The sequence below is a fragment of the Globicephala melas genome, chromosome 13, assembly GCF_963455315.2.
Source record: "Globicephala melas chromosome 13, mGloMel1.2, whole genome shotgun sequence".
In the NCBI taxonomy this organism is placed as follows: Eukaryota; Metazoa; Chordata; class Mammalia; order Artiodactyla; family Delphinidae; genus Globicephala; species Globicephala melas.
In genome coordinates, this window is record NC_083326.1 from 39,332,073 (window position 1) to 39,351,900 (window position 19,828).

The 19,828-nt window shown below is 41.1% G+C and overlaps 1 protein-coding gene and 1 long non-coding RNA gene across 3 annotated transcripts in view; both read right to left on the reverse strand.

The window, feature by feature from the left end:
• Positions 1–2,606, reverse strand: part of GALNT1 (polypeptide N-acetylgalactosaminyltransferase 1) — a 126,748-nt gene extending 124,142 nt beyond the window's left edge. Inside the window, exon 1 of one of the 2 annotated variants that reach the window (XM_060311205.2) lies at positions 2,482–2,606. The gene's annotated coding sequence lies outside the window, so the exon portion shown is untranslated. The remainder of the gene's footprint in view (positions 1–2,481) is intronic. The other variant, XM_030876537.3, reaches the window with a different exon arrangement.
• A 2,772-nt stretch (positions 2,607–5,378) lies between these two features.
• LOC132598399 (uncharacterized) lies at positions 5,379–19,160 on the reverse strand. The gene is made up of 3 exons (XR_009566548.1): positions 19,037–19,160; positions 16,808–16,982; positions 5,379–6,810 (listed from the first exon to the last, which is right to left on the reverse strand). It is a non-coding gene; the product is annotated as an uncharacterized lncRNA (long non-coding RNA).
• Positions 19,161–19,828: the final 668 nt, after the last annotated feature.

The window sequence follows — 19,828 nt, forward strand, 5'->3', positions numbered from 1 at the left end:
CTTCTGAATCTCAACCAATTAAGAACTGTATCCCAAGAATCTGCTACTGAAAACAAAGTACTACAGTTGTAAGTTGTTACAGAAGCATAATAGATGTATATATTACATAAACAGACAAATACCAGCAGAAATAGCTATTCCTGTCAGGGCCTTACTTTCCTGAATATGAGAGCCTTTTCCCAGTATTAGATGATCCTATCTGGTCTATGGAAAGCTGCCCACTGAAGACAGCCAGGACAGTACTCCTCAAGGCTACCAAAGTTACACAAAACAAGGAAAACAGAGAAACTGCCACAGACCAAAGACTAAGGAGACATGATGACTAAATACAATGTGGTGCAATGTGGTACCCTGGACAGGATTCTGGAACAGAAAGAGGATATTAATGGGAAAATTGGTGAAATCCTAATAAAGTCTGGAATTTAGTTTTTTAAAAATAATATACATACACATATACATATGTATGTGGCACTAAGATATGATTAAGATTCAAATGTATAAATATTATTTTATATTATTAAAAAGAGAAAGAGATAGGGCATGCAAGGGAACCAGGAAATGAAACTCAGGCCAGGGTAGCTGGGGCTTAGAGCTGAAAAGCTACACACGGACCTACCACCTTCATTTTGATTCTGGTCCTATGCTCTTACCCGCTGCCCTGAATATTACCTTGCCTGAATTGCTTGGGATTAACTACTTTTGACTTCTGAACAGGCTCATTAATATACTCAAGAAGCATTTATTGAGTGCCTACTGCTTACCAGGCACTGTGCAGTCTTTGAAGATACATGGCTGGAAAAGGAAGACACAATCTCTGCTCTCATAAAGCTGACACTCTACTACAGAAGCCAGGCATTTAACAAGTATTTGTGTAAATGATGAGTGTTCCCAAGGCATTCAAAGTTGGCTTAAGAGCCCTACCAAACAATCCATCAGGACATTTGTTAAACCCAGTTATCACTGGTGTTCTGAATAAGGCCTTCAGTATGAAAACAAATCACTTGAGATCTGAGATCTATCACCTGTGACCTGTTGAATCACTTTAACAGATACTCATTCAGTTGATGTGGCTTGGGACCTGAGATTCTGCATTTCTTCCAAACTCCCAGGTGACAGAGATGCTGCTGCTGGTTCACGAACCACACTTTGCATTAGCAAAGCACTGAAGGTACCAAGGAAACATCCCTTAAACTATCACGTAGAATGCAAGCTCCATGAAGCCAAGAGACATTTTGCCTCTCCTATTCACCATGCTATACCCAGGACTTAAAACTATGCCTCATAGACATATGGCACTCAACAAATATTTAGTGAATAAGCCAATGGATATATGGTCTAGACAAGTGCTGTTCAATAGTAACCACCGGTCACATTTGGCTACTGAACACTTGTAATGTGGCTAGTGAATTTTCAAAACTTTAATTTTAATTAATTTAAATAGCCACATGTGGTTAGTGGCTACCACAATGGACAACCCAAGTCCAGACACAAATGTAATGTAAAAAGCACTGGATTAATAAGACCTAGGTGTGAATCCCAACTCTGCTGCTTAGCTTGCGCCCTGTAAAGTTACAACTTCTTAGGGCCTCAACTTCATTTGTGAAATGAGGACAAAATACCCACCCATCCCACCCCACCCTCTCAGAGTTCTTGACAAGAATTATTATAGATCAGTGTGTTGATATTAAGCACAAGGTATGATCTCTGCCCTCCAGAAACAGTTCACAATCACAAAGACTACTCTGACCATTGCCCACACTTGCCAGAAAATGCCAAGCCCGTCTGGTTAGCTTAGCGGCTCTGTGAATGAGGCCAAGGTCACAAGTTCGGAGGAGGGGGCCTTCACTTAGCAAGGCTGACCAGAGAGGCAATGACACTGCAAATCATCACAATTCCTGGCAAATCTTTAAATGGGCATTGCACTGATTATGGGTGAGTAAATGACATTTCATTCATTCATTCTTCCAGGAAGCTGTACTACATTACCTAACGCCCGCTACTTCCCAACCACAGACGTCTGCTAATTCACGGCCGGGTCCTCTTCGCGGGTAGTGGGCCGGAAGCCCCCAACCCGGGCCGCCCGCGTGTCCTCCCCTCCCGCGTCGCGCCGGCCGGGCGGGGGTCAGCCTGGCACCGCGGCTCCAAGTACCACACCGCCGGACCGAACCCAGGAGCCATATTTAGCTGTATTTTGGTCAATAAAACAAACTTCCGTCTTCTAAAGAAAAACGGTTCTAACTCAATGTCAAACTAGGACGGAAACTCGCTTCTCGCCGCAGCGGCCAACCAGAGACGCCGCGTGTCCAGCAGCCTCCGAGTCCCCGACCCGGACCCCGCGCCCAGCGAGCCCGCGCCCCGGCCGCGCCGGCCACAAAGGGACAGGAGACGCGGACGCGGCCGGGCCTCCTCCGCCTCCTCCTCCCCCGGCTCCGCGTCAGCGGCCGCGGCTCCGGGACGGCCCGGGCGCGGGCGGACACTCACCTCGGTCCGCACGCGGCGGCGGCGGCGGCGGCGGGCGCTCCTCGGGGCCGGCCCGGGCGGTCGCGGCGCGGTCCCGCGGGCCGCAGCGCGGGCGCTACTCTCGGGCCGCCGTCCGCCGCGCCGCCTCCTCGACCACTGCCGGCGGCTCCCCCGGCGGGCGGGCGGGCCCGACGCGGGCCCCGCCTCCGCCGCGCCTGCCCCCTCCTCCGCGCGGGGCCTCGCGGGCTCGGCGCGCTACTCCGGGCCACCCCGCATGCTGCTGCCGCCGCAGCTGCTGCTCGCTTGGGACCGCCTCAGCGCGGCGGTCCGGGGCCGCAGGGCCGCCCACGCAGGCCGCTTGGGCGCGGTCCTCCCAGCTCGCGGCGTGCTGGCGGCGGCGGCGGCCCGTGCGGCTGCGCGGGGGAGGCGGGGGCGCCGCGCGCTCACCCGGATGCGGCGCCCCCGCCCCTGCGGCGAGCCCACCTCGGGGCCGCGGCGCTTCCCTCGGGGCTGTGAAGGTTCCGGCTTCTCGGCGCCTCTACCTCTGCCTGTCCCACCCGCGGGGAGGCGCGGAACCCGGGCGCCGGAGCAAGGGCCTCCGGGCGGCGCTGCCGGCCCTGTCCCGGGCGGGAGCCTGGGTCTGCGACGGGCTCGGCCGTGAGGTCCGGCCCGGGTGGTCTCCACCTGAACCTGTGCACGGACAAAGGGGCTGCCGCCGCAAGTGAAGTACAGCTTGGGCCGTTTCACGTCGAGCAGGTCGCGGGGTGGGAGGAAAGGACGGTGCCCTCACCGCGCCGACGAGATCTTCGGATCGATCCCGGGGCCGAGGCCAGGTTGTTCCAGACCCGCGAGCGGCCGACGAAGACTCGGAACTGGAGGACGGTCAGCGGCCCCTTGGTCTGGCCGGGCTGAGCGCTGCGTCCGGCGACAGGGATGCAGGAGGTCCAGGACCCAGGGTGGGCGGCGAGAGGGGAGGCCACCGACCGGCAAAGCCGGAAGAGGCAGCCAGGCCTTGGGGGACAAAAACAACCCCGGCCCCCGCAGGATGGGGGCTGTTTAGGGCAGTGTCTCCCTTGTAGTTCTGAGAGGGGCCCTTCCACTGTGCCCCCTTGGGAAACACTCTTCCTTGGCACTAATTCCAGTACCTAGCCGTACCTTAACCTGAAGAGGAGACGCAGCCTGGTCCTCTGTCACTCACTAGGCATGACCAACTGTTATTTTAATAAATTTTCTACTTGAATCATTCAGAGGTTTTTGTGTCTTGCTTGCCAGCGATGAAACTAATGTTTATAATATTTAAATGGTCCCCTTTTTATATTTTAAATAAAGGTATGTTCGCAGAAAAAACCAAAAGGCTGGAAGCAAATAATGTTACTGAAGATTATCTGTGGAATTTTACTATCCTATTTTGTGCTTATCTACATTTTCCAAGTATTCTAAAATAAAAGTTAAAAGTTGCTTTTTAAAAGTACTTACATAATATTTTGAAACAAAGTGAATCATGATTGGCCTGTTAATGTACCACAAGGGAACTTCACTTTGAAGTTTTTATCTTTTTAAAAAATAACCGTGTTTAGGAAAAAAAAAGATTTTTTTGTTTCTTGGGGAAAAAAAGGTTTGCAAATCGTATATCTGATAAAGGACTTGTATTCAGAATATATAAAGAACTCATAACTTAATAAGACTAATAATTGAATTTTAAATGGATAAAAGAATGAAATAGGCATTTTACCAAAGAAAATATTTACATGGTCAACAGTAGCATGAAAAGATGTTCAACATCATTAGCGACTAGGGAAATGAAAATCAGAACCACAATGAGAAAGCTCTTTGCACCCACTACAATGGCTGTAATAAAAACGACTGATGATAGCAAGTGTTGCTGAGGAGATTAGAGAGATTAGAACCCTAACCTACATTTCTGATGGATATGTGAAATGGTACAGCCACTTTGGAAGTTTGTTAAAAAGGTACTTAAAAAGTTATACGTAAGAGTACCATATGACCCAATGATTCCACTCCTAGGTATATACCCCCCAAAACTGAAAACATGTTCATATAGCAAGTTGTATATAAATATTCATAGGAGAATTATTCATAATACTTGAAAAGTAGAAACAATCCAGATGTCCAGCAACTGGTGAATGGATAAACAAAATGTGGTATGTCCATACAGTGAATGCTATTCAGCAATAAAACAGAATGAAAGATACATAGAAGATATGTGGAAGATACAACATAGAGGAACCTCAAAAACATTAAACCAAGTGAAAATAGCCAGATGGGTGGTGATCATGGGTTAGGTCAGGCAGTAGGCATATGTCAGCATGGTGAGGGCGGTCCTGGGTGTGGTAAATGTGGATCATAAGCAGTCAGGAGGGTGCCTTGCTTTGGATCTGGTGATAAGAGCAGTACACTTTAGGCATTTGTAAGGGGCATGGGCAGGTAATGGTGACTAATTGTTGTATTACTGCACTGGATGTCTATAGCCAAAAGCCCCAAATCCTGGGAGCTTAAAACTACACATTAGCTTCTGGCCCACAAGCCATGTCATTTGAGGAAGGGGGACGGGGGTGGGGGTGGGTGGGGGGGCGGTCCATCCCAGGCTGGAGAAGAATCCAGAGCAGCACATGGTTCCTCCTTGGCAGAGACAGAAGGACATGTGGCATATTGTACATGGTCTCGTAACACTTCCTCAACAAGTGTCACTTTTATGCATGCATTTCATTGGCCAAATCAAACGACCTGCCATATCTAACTTTCAAAGAAGCAGGGAAATGCAGTAAATCCCAGCATTGTCCCCAGAAGGCAGAGAGCTGCAAAAATTTGGATTATAACATTAATGACTATCACAAGTATCAAAATTGAAGGATAACTTTTTTAACTTTTTATTTTGAAATAATTATAAATTCATAGGAAGTTGTAAAAACTGTACAGAAAAGTCCTTTGTACCCTTCACCCATTTCCCCCCAATGGTTACATCTTATAACTGTAACTTATAAAAGAGCTATAAACTTGTAACTATAGTACAATATCAAAACCAGGAAATTGGTATTGGTACAATATGTGTGTATAGTTCTGTGCCACTTTATCACATGTGCAGTTTCCCATAACTATCACCAGCATCAAGATACAGAACTATTCCATTACCACAAAGATCTCCCTCATGAACTTCCTTCATAGTCACACCTACCCCTCCCCCATCCCCACTATCTCTAACCCCTGGCAACCACTATCTGTTTTCCATCTCTATAGTTTTGTTATTCAAGGATGTTATATAATGGAAGCATACAGTATATGACCTTTTGAGACTGGCTTTTTTTTTTTTTTTTTAACCTGGCATAATACACTTCCACATGGTTGGGTTGTTTTGTTTGTTTTGTTTTTGCTAGTCACCTGTCAACTAGGCCAGGATGAAAGTGCTGGCTCCCCACTTGGTCTTCTCTGACATCACCCCAGCAGGGGTTAGAGGGGTCATGAGTGATGCCTTCTAACAAACAGGTGAAGGTGGGAGTCCCTCTTTTCAGCCTTTGCTGACTGGGACAGGGGTGAGGTCACATTTTTTTTCTGCAGGGTTTGGCTAGAATAGGGTAGTTACTGGTCTAAAAGTTGTCTACGTTGCCCCTTTCCCAGTCCTTTAGCTAGTGAGAGCAGGCATTTCTTGGGGTTTTTAAAAAATTTGTTCCTGTGGTGTTTCTAGTTTGCCAGCTTCTCTAGCCTAAGATATATGAGGCAAGACAAACAAACAAACCAAACACACAAACAAAAAAACAACACGGAGAACTCATTGTCCTGTCATTCCTCAGATCCCAAGGTCCTTAGTCAGTTGTCTTCTTCTCTCTGCCTTTCACAGTTTTCTCTTGTTTGTTTCATATACAATGTCCAGGGCTTTTAACTGTTCTTAGTGGGAAATGTACTCCATCCACACTATTCCATCTTGGGCAGGAACAAGAAGTTGAGAATAAAGTTTTAAAACATAAATTAGAGCAGATTGCAGATTATTCCTATAAAAAAAGTCACTCCCAGTTTTTTGCATTCCAATAGGCTTTTATGAGTCAGAGAGGAAAGGGAAGATTTATTGCTGGTTTATTGGGAATTCCACACATATACTCTGGAGACTTATATGGGCTATAATATCATACAGGAAAAAAATAGGTGAAATCCTGGGAACTGCTAGATCAGAGATTCAATGCAGTCCGAGGTCAGCAAGCATGGAGGAGTGGAAAACTTGAGACAGCTGGTGAGAAGAACAAGCCTGAGATTCTGCAGGTGGAGAAGGCTCAGCGTATGCCATTTGGGCACATGGCCAATGAAGGTGAAGAAGGCAGTGACAGAAATGAACCTAAGAAACTGAAAATAATACAGTCAGACCAGACACCAGTATGAATTTTTTTTAAGGTTAAGGAGAGCAGGAGTCAGAATAGCAGCTAAAACCTAAGTCAGATACAAAAATCATCAAGGGCAATGGAAGCAAGTCTTAGTGGGCAGTAGATTTGGGTGGGTAGTCGTCACTTCAAAGGAAATCGAATGGAATGAACCTGAAATGAAGAGAAATGGAAGAGATGTTGGGTTCTCAGTTCAAACTGAGTAAGTGGAGTAAGACAACCAGAGGGTGCTTTTTGTTTGTTTTGTTTGTTTTGTTTGTTTTGTTTGTTTGGCCATACCCTGCAGCATGTGGGTTCTTAGTTCCCTGACCAGGGATGGAACCCATGCCCCCTGCACTGGAAGGCAGAGTCTTAACCACTGGACCACTGAGGAAGTCCCAACCTGAGTTTTATTCACATGTGAATTCATGGTATCATCAGATGGCATTTAGGAAGACTCTGAAAAAAACTTGGTAAGTAGCACAGGGTGAGGAGAAGACTGCAGGTCTTTTCCAGCTAAGAGTGGTTTTGAGAGATTTATAAAATACCTTTTTGTGGCCCCTTCTTTCCCCTAGTCATAGCTTCCCAGTCCCCCAGGGCACAAGTCTATGTGAATAATTATTTACACATTTCTAGCAAAGGAGTGAGGCACTGCTTTTATAGCTTTAGGCCCAAAGGAAGGTGTGGTAACAGAAGCTATGTGACTAAGAGCAATACCCTCACATATGCCACACCACCTGGCTAAGTGACCCTTGAGACAGTTTCTATTAGCTCTGAGGATTCTGAATACAGTCTGTCTTACACTGCCCTGCCATGTTGGCCTTCCTGAAACACCAAGTTCATGAAGTCATTCTGTCCACACACACATTACTCAAGCCATCCAAGCTCTTCACAATCTTGTCCCATTCTTATCAGTCCCAGCCCTCTTGCCCACAGCTCCCCCATAAGAATTCTCTGCTCCAGTCATACCACACCCACTTCAGTGTTCCCTCTCTCCAGATTTATTATGCTGCTTATTTCTTCCTTGCCTAGTTTCCTCCACCTACCTTAATCCCTATGGATTCTTTCACAGTGCAATTTTCTTTACCATCTATCACCTCTTCAATTGGGTTGATCTCTCTCTCTCTCCTTTTTTTTTTTGAATTCTTATAATTTCATCATCTGGGGCATTTTTTTTCCCCGCACAAATTAGCTGCCTCATGATATGATAGCTATAATGTTTTATGTGTCTATGGCTTATATCACCTCCTAGATGGTATGCATGTACTTTGCACATTTTAAGTATAATAGTAATACATACATATATAAAATACATACATATGATAAAAAATTCAAATAGGATAGGAAGATATGAAACAAAGGCTTAAATTTTTTCCACCAAATAGCATCCCCAAAGGTAACTACCTTTAACTAATTGTTTTTGGTGGTTGCCACCCCACCTCTCTGATGGATATCTCCCCTAATTCTAAATAGTATAGTCCCAATTCTTGATTTATCAACTTTAGACAGTGTGTGTCAATTTTTGTGACCATACAAACAATCCCCAAGTCATCGTTTACAACAAACACTTATTGCAAGCTCACAAATCTTTGGCTGCCACCATGCTGGACTTGGTTTGGCTTGACTCTATATGTCTTTTTATCTTGGGTCTTGGGCTAAAGGAGCGTCTATTATTATTTGGGATATGCTTTTCCCACAGCAGAGGGCCACAGCTGAAGAGAAGTAACTGAGGGCTTCCCTGGTGGCGCAGTGGTTGAGAGTCCGCCTGCTGATGCAAGGGACATGGGTTCGTGCCCCGGTCCGGGAAGATCCCACGTGCCGCAGAGTGGCTAGGCCCATGAGCCATGGTTGCTGAGCCTGCATGTCCAGAGCCTGAGCTCCGCAACGGGAGAGGCCACAACAGTGAGAGGCCCGCGTACCACAAAAAAAAAAAAAAAAAGAAGTAACTGAAACACATGATACTTCTGAAAACCTCTGTTCAGAGCTAACCAGTGTCACTTCCACCCACGTTTCATTGTTCAAAATAATTCATATTGCCAAGCCCAGAGTTGATGCGGATAGGCATGAAACTATCTATGCCCTATCAGGAAGTATGGCAAAAATCATATGACAGAGAGAGTGGATATATTATCTACTACATAGAAGGAGCAAAAAGTTGGGAACAATAACATCTACCACACACAAGTTTTTTATTGATTTCCACATATCAAAGAATAGGAATTGGGCTCATTAACACCACCTCTGTCTCCCTCCTTTCAATATTTTGTTAGTTGTATTATAAGTACTTCTTCTACTGGCTTACTTTATAACCTTAAATTATAAAAAGAAAGTACTTTCTTGGCTACTCAACTTTAGGCAGTATCTCTCAAGTCTTCATTATAAAAAATGAGGATATGTATACCCTGAAACTTTTACATCCTCTCTTCCCTTTCCATCTCGTAACTTATACATTATAAAGGTTTATAACATTTCCTTCTGTTTTGAAACTACAGTTAGGTTTTCTATGCTTTGTGTATAAGTTGATTCAAAAAAGTAAAATCCAATAAAGGGTGCTTGAAATACTAAAATTGTGTACATACTATTTTCTGCAGAATCAAGAAATGTAGGTAGACTTGTGGAGAAGGAAATGTACTTAGGCTTTTCCTAAATATGTATAGATTCAAAAATAATATTTCAAAAACCAAGATAGAATGTTTTATCCTTCATTACGCTCCATAAGCTATTCAGAATCATGTTACATTTAATTTGTTTTATATAGGCTGTGATTTTGCTATAGAGCTTTTTATTTTTCAGAGAGTTTCTGTTTGCCTTACTTTTTTCTTATTGACAGAAGAAACAATCACCTTCACTCTATCACTAAGTTCATATAACTTTTAAAATAATACTTATTTGTTGAGGTGAATTCATTTTCCTATCAAATACATTTGTCTGCAAGTCTTCTAACTATGTGTTTCACTTTGGACCAATTGCCTTTATACCTGCTGCCCAACGAACAGCCTAGGGATTCTTTTTATTGCTATTCTGAGTTGTGGCCATTAGTTTTTGGATTTTATATTTTCATCTTTTTTATTTCAATTTTCATTTTCTTAAAGCATATACTCAAGTGATTTTTTTTCCATAAAGGGAGGTGAATGTTGAATTCTTTCAATGTGATTTGCAGACTGGTAAATTGGCTAGATATAGAATTCTATGTTCCAAACAATTTTCTGTTAGTATTTTGAAGGCATTGTTCTATGGTAGTCCAGCCTAAGGGTAGAAAATCTGAAAGCCAATATGATTCTCATCCTTCTCCCAATGAGTTGTTTTTGCTCTCAAGAACATTGCCTAATCCAAACATTGCCTAATCCAAGGTCACAAAGACTTGCTCCTGTTTTCTGTTTATTCTATTTAGAGTTTTCTCTTTAACTTAGTGAAATTTCATAAGGATATGTAAGTTCACAATGAGTGCTGTTCAAAAAGCAGTCAACTGTTTAACCAACCAGGATATTTTTGATATCCTGTTACATGATCAACAGTGTTGAAGACATGTGGGGTACATACAAGAGGAACACAGTTATTTCTCAGAGAGCTTCAATCTATAGGAGGACATTTGTGGTCAGGCTAAAGAATAAATCTTAACTGGCTCTTACGTAATGGAATCTATTTTTTATTTATTTATTTATTTTTGGCTGTGTTGGGTCCTCGCTGCTGCGCGCGGGCTTTCTCTCTAGTTGCGACCAGCGGGGGCTACTCTTCGTTGTGGTACACAGGCTTCTCATTGTGGTGGCTTCTCTTGTTGCAGAGCACGGGCTCTAGGCATACAGGCTTCAGTAGTTGTGGCTCGCAGGCTCTAGAGCACAGGCTCAGTAGTTGTGGTGCATCGGCTTTGTTGCTCCGCGGCATGTGGGATCTTCCTGGCCCAGGGCTCGAACCCAGGTCCCTTGCACTGACAGGAGGATTCTTAACCACTGTGCCACCAGGGAAGCCCTGTAATGAATTCTTAGTAAGCCAGATTGCATTCAATCATTTATTTTGTGTCTGATGAGACTGTGTAAGGTAAAAGCTATTTATTTTTTCACCTCTGGTAAAAAAAAATGTTAAATTCTGTGACTTTGTGAGGAGGAAACAAAGTCAGCCTTTCCTTTGCTCTATTGCCTCTTTTTGCTGAAAATTACTTTCTTCCAGCCTAAAGTTACCTTTGTACTAATCATTGTCCATTACTGTCGTTTAAAAATAATTTTTGAATAAATATTTCAAATTATTTATTTAGTAAATGATTACAGAAGTTGAAATGCTTTCTTTTCATTCTCTCTTTTTGGCTTCTCCTGCAACTTGATCACATTTACAATGAGCTTCTTGCTGGCTTGGTTTGTCTTCTTGAGACTACTCTTATACTTTCTTTTAGGATCATAGAACTCACATCCCCTAACCTAGGTATCTATACCAGCAAAGAAAATAAAACCATGACCATTTTTGTCCTTTTCCTGTAGGCATACTCCTAGATCATTTAGACCACGAAGGCCAGATTCCTGCCATCACAGTGAGTAATGACATGATCTCCTTTTAAAGTTGATGAGAATAAATGAAATATGATTGGAAAAAAAGACCCAAGATGGTTTCACCAAAAAGTAAAGTGAGAGTACTACCTCCAAATGTCTTTATAATCTGTGTCACCAGTTAAAAAAAAAAGACAATCAAGGAATATTTTAAAGAAATTGGTATTTAAAAGCATGGAAAAAGAGCTCACCTCTTTTATACTAAAATCCTGAGATACCTTAAATTCATGTTTCTCAGTCTTTAGTGTGATTCAGAATCCTCTAGAGATGCTTGTTAAAAATAGGATCCCATCTATTTTTAGGGTCCCAGGGTGGGACTCTATTCTCTGGGTCCCACCCTGGGAGTATCTTGGAGCAGGTAGAGCAGGCTCTATCCACTCCCAGCCCCAGACATCTTCCAGGAAATTTTTTGAGAATTTTTTGGATAGATCTCTATCTGGCAGTTTAAAACCTGAGGATCTGTATTGCAAAAGAACAGCTGAACGCTATTGCCAAACAGCTGCCACCCAGCCCACACCCTCAAAATGTGTTGTATGTTCTCAAGGCTTTGCAATGTTTATCTCTCTTTGCATATCTGTTAGTAACTCAGACAACTGACTGTTGTTGTCTGTTAGATAAGATAGGACATTAATAGTTTCCTCTGGGAGTTTTCTCAACCTCCCTTTCAGACAAATTGTTAGAAGACAAATCTTAAAGCAGAGGAAACTGAAGTCCTAACAATGGGCATGTGTGTACACATACAGCCTAACACACACATAAATCACACTCTTACGTATACACATATGTGCCACAGACTTTATACTTTAGAGATGAAGGTTTATAATGAGACAGGAGTTTCAGAACTTCCTTCTAATATGTGGCTAATCAGAAAATCTTGTAGACATGAGAAAATGAAATAATTTGAAAGACAACTGGAAAATGAGATAACATATTAGGATTTCAGGATACAGAGAAACTGTATGGTCATTAAATCCCAACCTTTCTGTGATGGTTTAATGTCCTCCCTAACACACTTACGAGTGGTCATCACCTCAGATTTGAATTTCTCAAAGTATGGAGAATTCAATGACTCCAGAGGTCACTCATTCCACTTTTCTTATAGGTCCCTTAGAAATTTCTTCCTTACGTTGACAGGAAATCTGTGTCCTTTAGTTTCACTTTAACATCTACTTTGTCTGACATTGATACAGTTATACCACCTATTTTTGTGTTCTGGGTATTTTTTCTATCCTTTCATTTTTAATTTTCTGTGCCTTATGTTTAGGTATGTCTTTTGAAAATGGCATATAACTAGGTTTTAAAAGTCTCTGCAGTAAACATTGTCTTCAAGACTGAGTTTATTCTATTTAGAATTATATTTGAACCTATTCCTACTTTTATTTAATACTTTCCTATTTTTCTGGTTTTGTTTCTGGTGTCCTTTTTTGTCTTTTAAAAAAATTCATTCTGCTTTTCTCCTTTCACTTTATTTTTACCCATCTAGTAATTTGGAGATTGTATATAATATTTCTATTTCTTCTAGAAAGTCTACCAATGTTTAGATTCACTATGATTTGATACTTTCACTGAAGTATCTCTCTTTGAGAAAACTCTAGTCAAATCCTTTACCCAATTAAAAAAATGGGTTATTTCCCTTTTTATTATTTATTATAAGAGATTTTTATATACTCTAGATACAAGTCCCGTATAAGCTATATGACTTATAAATATTTTCTTCCATTCTGTGGGTTGTCTTCTCACTTTCAGAATGGTGTCCACTGAAGCACATTTTTAAAAAAAGTTTTGCTGAAGTCCAATTTATCTGCTTTTTCTGTTGTCACATGTGCTTTACACATCATATCTAAGAAAACATTGCCTAATCCAAGGTCACAAAGACTTGCTCCTGTTCTCTTCTAAGAATTTTATATTTTCAACTTTTACATTTAGGTCTTAAATCCAAGAGTTAATTTTTTAATATGGCATAAGAGTCCAACTTCATTCTTTTGCCTTTGGATATCCAGTTATCCCAGACCCATTTTCTGAAGAGATTATTCTTTCTCCTAGTGGATTGTCTTGGTGCCTGTTATGAATTAAATATTTGTGTCTCCCCCAAATTCATATGCTGAAATCCTAACCTCCAATGTGATGATCAAGGGATGTCTTTCCAGTTATTTAGGTCTTCTTTAATTTCTTTTAGTAATATTTTGTAGTTCTTAGTGTCCAAGTCTTCTTTTGTTAAATTTATTTCTAAGTATTTTATTCTTTTTATTGTTATTGTAAATGTACTTTTTTCTTAATTTTATTTATGATTATTTATTGCTTATTTACAGAAATAGAGTTTTTGCATGGTGAAACTGTATCCTGAAATTTTGATGAATGCATTTATTAGTTTTAATATTTGTGTGTGTGTATGTGTGAATGTCTCAGGATTTTCTATATGTAAGGTTATGTCATCTGTGAATAGAGAGAGTTTTACTTCTTCCTTTCCAATGTGGATGCCTTTTATTTCTTTTTCTTACTTAATTGCCCTGGCTAGAACCTCCAGTATAATGTTGAATAGCAGTGACTTGTTCCTGATTTTGGGGGAAAACTTCGTGTTTCACCATTGAAGATGTTGTTAGCTATGTAGTTTTCATAGATGGCCTTTAATAAATTGAGGACTTTCTCTTTTATCTCTAGTTTGTTTGATGGTTTCTCATGAAATGCTGTTAGATTTTGTCAAAAGCTTATCTACATCTATTGAGATGATTGTGTGTTTTTTGTCCTTTATTCTATTAATACAGTGTTTTACGTTGATTGTTTTTCATATCTTAAGCCAAACTTGCAACCCTATGAAAGATCCCAGTTGATCATGGTGTACAATCCTTTTTATATGCTGCTGAATTCAGTTTGCTAGTATTTTGATCAGGATATTTGAGTCTATATTCACAAGGGATTTTGGTCTGTAGTTTTCTTGTGATATCTTTGCTTTATGTTAGTATCAAGGTAATACTGTCCTTGTAGAATGAGTTGAGATGTGTGCCATCTCTTCTAATTTTTGGAAGAGTTTGTTAAGAATTGGTGTTAATTCTTCCTTAAAAGTTGGTAGAATTCACTAGCGAAGTCATGTGAGACTTGGTTTTTCTTTGTGGAAAGTTTTTGTTTGGTTGGTTTTCTTTTTTGTTTTTGTTTTACTGATAATTCCATCTCTTTACTTCTTATAGTTCTATTCAGATTTTCTTTTAGAATCAGTTTTGGTAGTTTGTGTCTTTCTAGTAATTTGTTCATTTTATTTAGTTTATCTACTTTGTTTCCTTTAATTGTTTGTTTTTTAATTTTATTGTTTTACTGAATGCCTGGACTTAAGTGATGGAACATACAACAGTATATTCCCTTATAGGCCTGTTTTATTTCTGAAAGGTTATAAGTGATATCTCCACTTTCATTCCTGATTTTAGCAATTTGAATCTTCTCTTTTCTCCTTGTTAGTCTAGCTCAAGTTTTGTCAATTTTTTGACATTTCATATCAATAAAACTTTTGGTTTTGTTGATTTTCTCTTTTGTTTTTCTATTTATTTATTTTCTCTTTAGTCTCTATGATTTTGTTCCTTCTGCTTGTTTTGGGTTAAGTTTGCTCTTCTTTTTCTAATTTCTTACGGTAGAAGATTAGGCTCTTGATATGGGATTTTTTTCTCTTTTCTTTTCTTTTTTTAAATATAGGCATTTGCAGGTATAAATTTCCTTCTACCCCTGCTTGTGTTTCATTTTCATTCATCTCAAAGTGTTTTCTAATTTCTCTTGTGATTTCTTCTTTGACCCTTTGGTTATTTAGGAGTATATTTTTTTAATTTTAACATATTTGTAAATATCCTACATTTCTTCTGGTACTGTTTCTAATTTCATTCCACTGTGTTCGGTTAATATATTTTGTGTGATTTCAATATTGATTTCTATTATTGGGGCTATATCCACTTTTTTATTGATCTTTTGCCTTGTTCTTGAAACTTTATTATATTTTTCATTTCTAGAACTTCTTTTTGGTCTTTTAAAATTATGCTTGGTTATTTTTAATTGCTCTTTTTCTCTAGTCATATTTCACTCCTCTCTTTTATTTCTATGTACAAATTAAGCAAATTTAATTTATATTTAGTATCTGATAATTCCAATTAATACAAGCTTTTATAGATTGAGTCTGCTGTCTGCTAACTCTCACTCAGGTTGCCTTATTTTCCTGCGTATTCTGTAATACTTGACAGTGAGCTCCTGTTCTTTGGAACTTTGTGGAAATTCTTTAAGGTCTGACTTTAAGCTATATTCTCTCATAAAAGATTTGGCTTGCTTCTTTAGGGACCTGAGATTACTTTAACTTTTTAGACTAAGGTTTTTTAGAACCTCGTAGATAGTTGAATACAAGCCAAAACTCATATGGGGCCTGCTGAGGATTACACCTTACCAGGACAGACTTTTCTCCCTTTACCCAATGCCAAAGTCAAGATAAATTTCCTTGTTGTCTTTTTCATTAGGGTGAATTTCTTTGTAATTTATCTTTACATCAATGCTATGTTCCTTGGGGTTCTCAACTTTATGCAGGATATCCTTTTAGATTCTACACTTGGGCAGGCCGTGGATATTAGCTTCTGTTTTTCTATCCTGAAGGGCTACCTAGTGAAAGCTCAGGGTCACCAGGGTTGGGCTGATGGTCTCAAGGTGAAAGCCAACCTTAGGGCTATCTTTCCTCTCTGGATTTAAATTTCGTTTCATTTTTTGGCTTGTGAGGCCTTTTTCCTGCAAGCTCAGTGATGCATTTTTAAATACACATATTTTAAAATTTTATTCAGCAGTTTTAGTTGTTTCTTTGGGAGGGCTATTTAAGGTATGTAGTTCATCATACTGCCCCATATTCCCCATTAAGCCTCAGAAGCACAGCAATTTCCACAATTCAGAGAAAAGAGCATATTAAAAAGTTGCTACTGGGCTTCCCTGGTGGCGCAGTGGTTAAGAATCTGCTTGCCAATGCAGGGGACATGGGTTGGAGCCCTGGTCCGGGAAGATCCCACATGCCGCGGAGCAACTAAGCCCGTGCACCACAACTACTGAGCCTGTGCTCTAGAGCCCGTGAGCCACAACTACTGAGCCTACATGCCACAACTCCTGAAGCCCGCGTGCCTAGAGCCCGAGCTCTGCAACAAGAGAAGCCACTGCAATGAGAAGCCTGTGCACCACAAGGAGGAGTAGACTCGGCTCACCGCAACTAGAGAAAAGCCCGCACACAGCAACGAAGACCCAACACAGCCAAAAATAAATAAATAAAATAAATAAATTTATTTAAAGAAAAAAGGGTTGCTACTTTTGGGAATTCCCTGGCGGTCCCGGGGTTAGGACTCTGTGCCTTCACTGCTGAGGGCACAGGTTCAATCCCTGGTTGCAGAACTAGGATCCCACAAGCCACGCGGCGAAGCCAAAAAAAAAAACGTTGCTACTTTTGACTACCTTCTTGATGCATCTCAATCTGAAAAGACACTGCTTGAAGAGGAAGTGCTTGGGGCATGACCATTACCACTGCTCACACTTAGCTTCTCCACTCTTGTGTCCACCCAATCTCCTTGACATCAAGGGCTCAGGTCAGAAAGACAATGTTCCCAAAGCTGAGAGCAGCAGGATGAACCTGTATGTGAAGATAAGCAACAGGAATAGAGTGGCAAGCTGAAGGTCAGGAGCAGGTAGATAGTCAGACAAATGTGAGTGAAGTGTGAACGTCAGAGTGAGGGACCAGGGCCATGGCTGTGTAGAGTTAGAACTCCACAGGTTAGCCCCCCAGTATTTGAGATTAGTTTCATGTCTCCTCCACTCCTTCTCCAAGCTGTGCCTCTATATCTTTCAAATCGTGGCATGAGAACTGCCACTTTGAACATTGCTAGCAGAGCCATGCCCCCCATGGCAGACGCTGTCATCCTGTTAACAGTCAGCCAGGACTGCTGCAGCTTTGTCCTGTTGACTCATTTTGAGCCGTCACCTAAAATACTTAATATTAATTCATATCTCCCCTATTTCTTATCTTATTGGATGGTTTTTTTTCAATCTGAATGCATGAACACACATTTATCACTTCACTTTGTTAGTTTCATTCTGCCATTCTAGCCAGCAAGAGCTTTTAGTCCTGATTCTGTCTTCATTAGTATTTACTGTCTTGTCTTCTGCCAATAGGATGAATACTTCACTATCTAGTTATCCGAATCACTGATAAAATATTTAGCTAGATCAAAGCTTCCTCTTGAAATTTCCTTCCAAGCTGATGTTGATGCATACTCAATACCCTCTGGGTATGATTGTTCGACTGGTTTTTCATCCACCTAGCTGTTCTTATACCCAGAACAAGTCTGCATGAATGCCATGTGTGTTCTTGTCAGTAGCCTTATTACAAGCACACATCTTGCTGACCTACCAGTATAACAACCATCTCAAAAGAGTGAAACTAAGACAAGTTCAACAAGACTAATTCTTGGTGCAACCATGTTCGAGCATAGCAATCTCTGCTGCCTTTTTAAGTGACTCACAACATCCTTTTGTTGATCCACTGTAGAAAAATCACCCAATATTGTCATCAAACTCACCAGTTTGGGGTTTGTTTATGCCTTCTTTTTGAAGATTGAAAACATTTATATCCATTGAAATCATTTAGCCTACCTACTTTAGCTCTTGTATACTATATTATGTAGGCAGCTGTAAGGAGGTCTAAAATAAGGAGCTTAAACAAAATCGAAGTTTACTTCTCTCTTACGTAAAAGCTGGGTAGGCACCTCTGGTTGTTATGGCAGTGTCGTAATAATCAGGGGCTCTGCGTCCTTCTCTCCTGTTGCTCTGGCATTCTTAACCAGCAGCTTCTATCTCACAGATGAGGATGGGCATGCCTGTTCCTGCTCTCACTTCTTCATTTGAGCCAGTGGGAAGAGAGAAAGGAAGAAAGGGGAGGGCATGCTCTTCCCGTGAACACCCCAGAAAGTTGACATCACTTTTGCTTTTATTTCACTGGTCATAACTTAATTGCATGGCCACATCTAGCTGAAAGGGAGCCTGGGAAATAATCATCTTCATTTTGGATAGCCAAGGACCTCCCTAGGTTTACCTAAGTCTTTCTCCCTAGGTTTACCTAAGTATTTTCTAGAAAGTCCTGCATCCTAGGAATCTCCTCAGTCCTGGCCAAAAAGAGAGGCTGGTCACCCTATATCGAACTAAAACTTGGAGATTCTAAAGAAAGAAGGGGGAAATAATTATTGGTGGACCACTAGGTCTCTACTCTCCAATTTATTTTATGGATCTGCTATTTCTTCCTATATGCAGGCTGCCATTCCTCCTTTTATGTTGAAGATTTTCCCCCTGAAATAGAAAACTAAAGCAAGGTAAGAGTCTGCCTTGTCCTTACTATCCAGCAACACTGCATCTATGGTCCACTCTCCCTTCCCTTGCCTCTGAACATTTGCATAAGTTCCTTTTGCTGATCTTGGCATTAAAAAAAATCACTCAGACAATTCACAAAAGAATATATTAAAATGGCCAAGAAGGGCATGAATAGATACTTCACATCACTAGTAATCAGGAAAATGCAATCTAAACCCCCAATGAGACCCCACTATACATCCACTAGAATAACTAAACTTTAAAAAGCCTGATAATAGCAAGCAGTGGTGAGAATGGGGCACAACCGGCCCTCTCATACATCACCTTGGAAGGCAGTTTGGCCGCATCTTGACACATCTACAATGTGAGCCAGCCATTCCACTTCTAGGTATTTGTCCAAGAAAAATGAAAGTTTATATTTCTTCAAAGACTTGATCCTGAATGTTTACAGCCACTTTATTTGTAATAATTATAAGCCTGGTGAATGGATAAACAAATTCCGTTATAGCCATACAATAAGATACTACTCATCCATACAAAGGAACAAACCACTGACTTATGAAACGACATGGATGAATCTCAAAATCACTACATTGAGTAAAAGAAGGCAGACTTAAAAAAAAAGGGGGTGTATGATCCCATTTATTGTAGGATCCCATTTGTATAAAATTCTAATAAATGCAAACTCACATAGTGACAGAAACAGATCAGAGGTCACCTAGGGACAGGAGTAGTAGGTGGGATGGATTACGAAGAAACATAGGAAAATTTTAGGGATGATGGAAATAAATGTTCAGTACCTTGACTGGGTGGTGCTTAATTTCACACTTAAATATGTGCAGGTTTTACCTGAGCAAAGTAGTTTTAAGAAAGTGAACTACTTTTGGCAAAAGTAAGGTATAGTGTTAGAAGTCGAGATAGCAGTTAGCCGTAGCCAAGGGTGCGGGATGGGGTGCGTGACGATTAGAAGAAGCCATAAGGAGGTTTCTGGAGATGCTGGCTGTGCTCTGTTTTTTTGATCTGGATGCTGGTTACATGGGTGTGTTCAATTTGTGAAAATGAACGAGTGATATAATTGTGATTGCTGTGCTTTAGGGTATATATGGGGTCATTCAA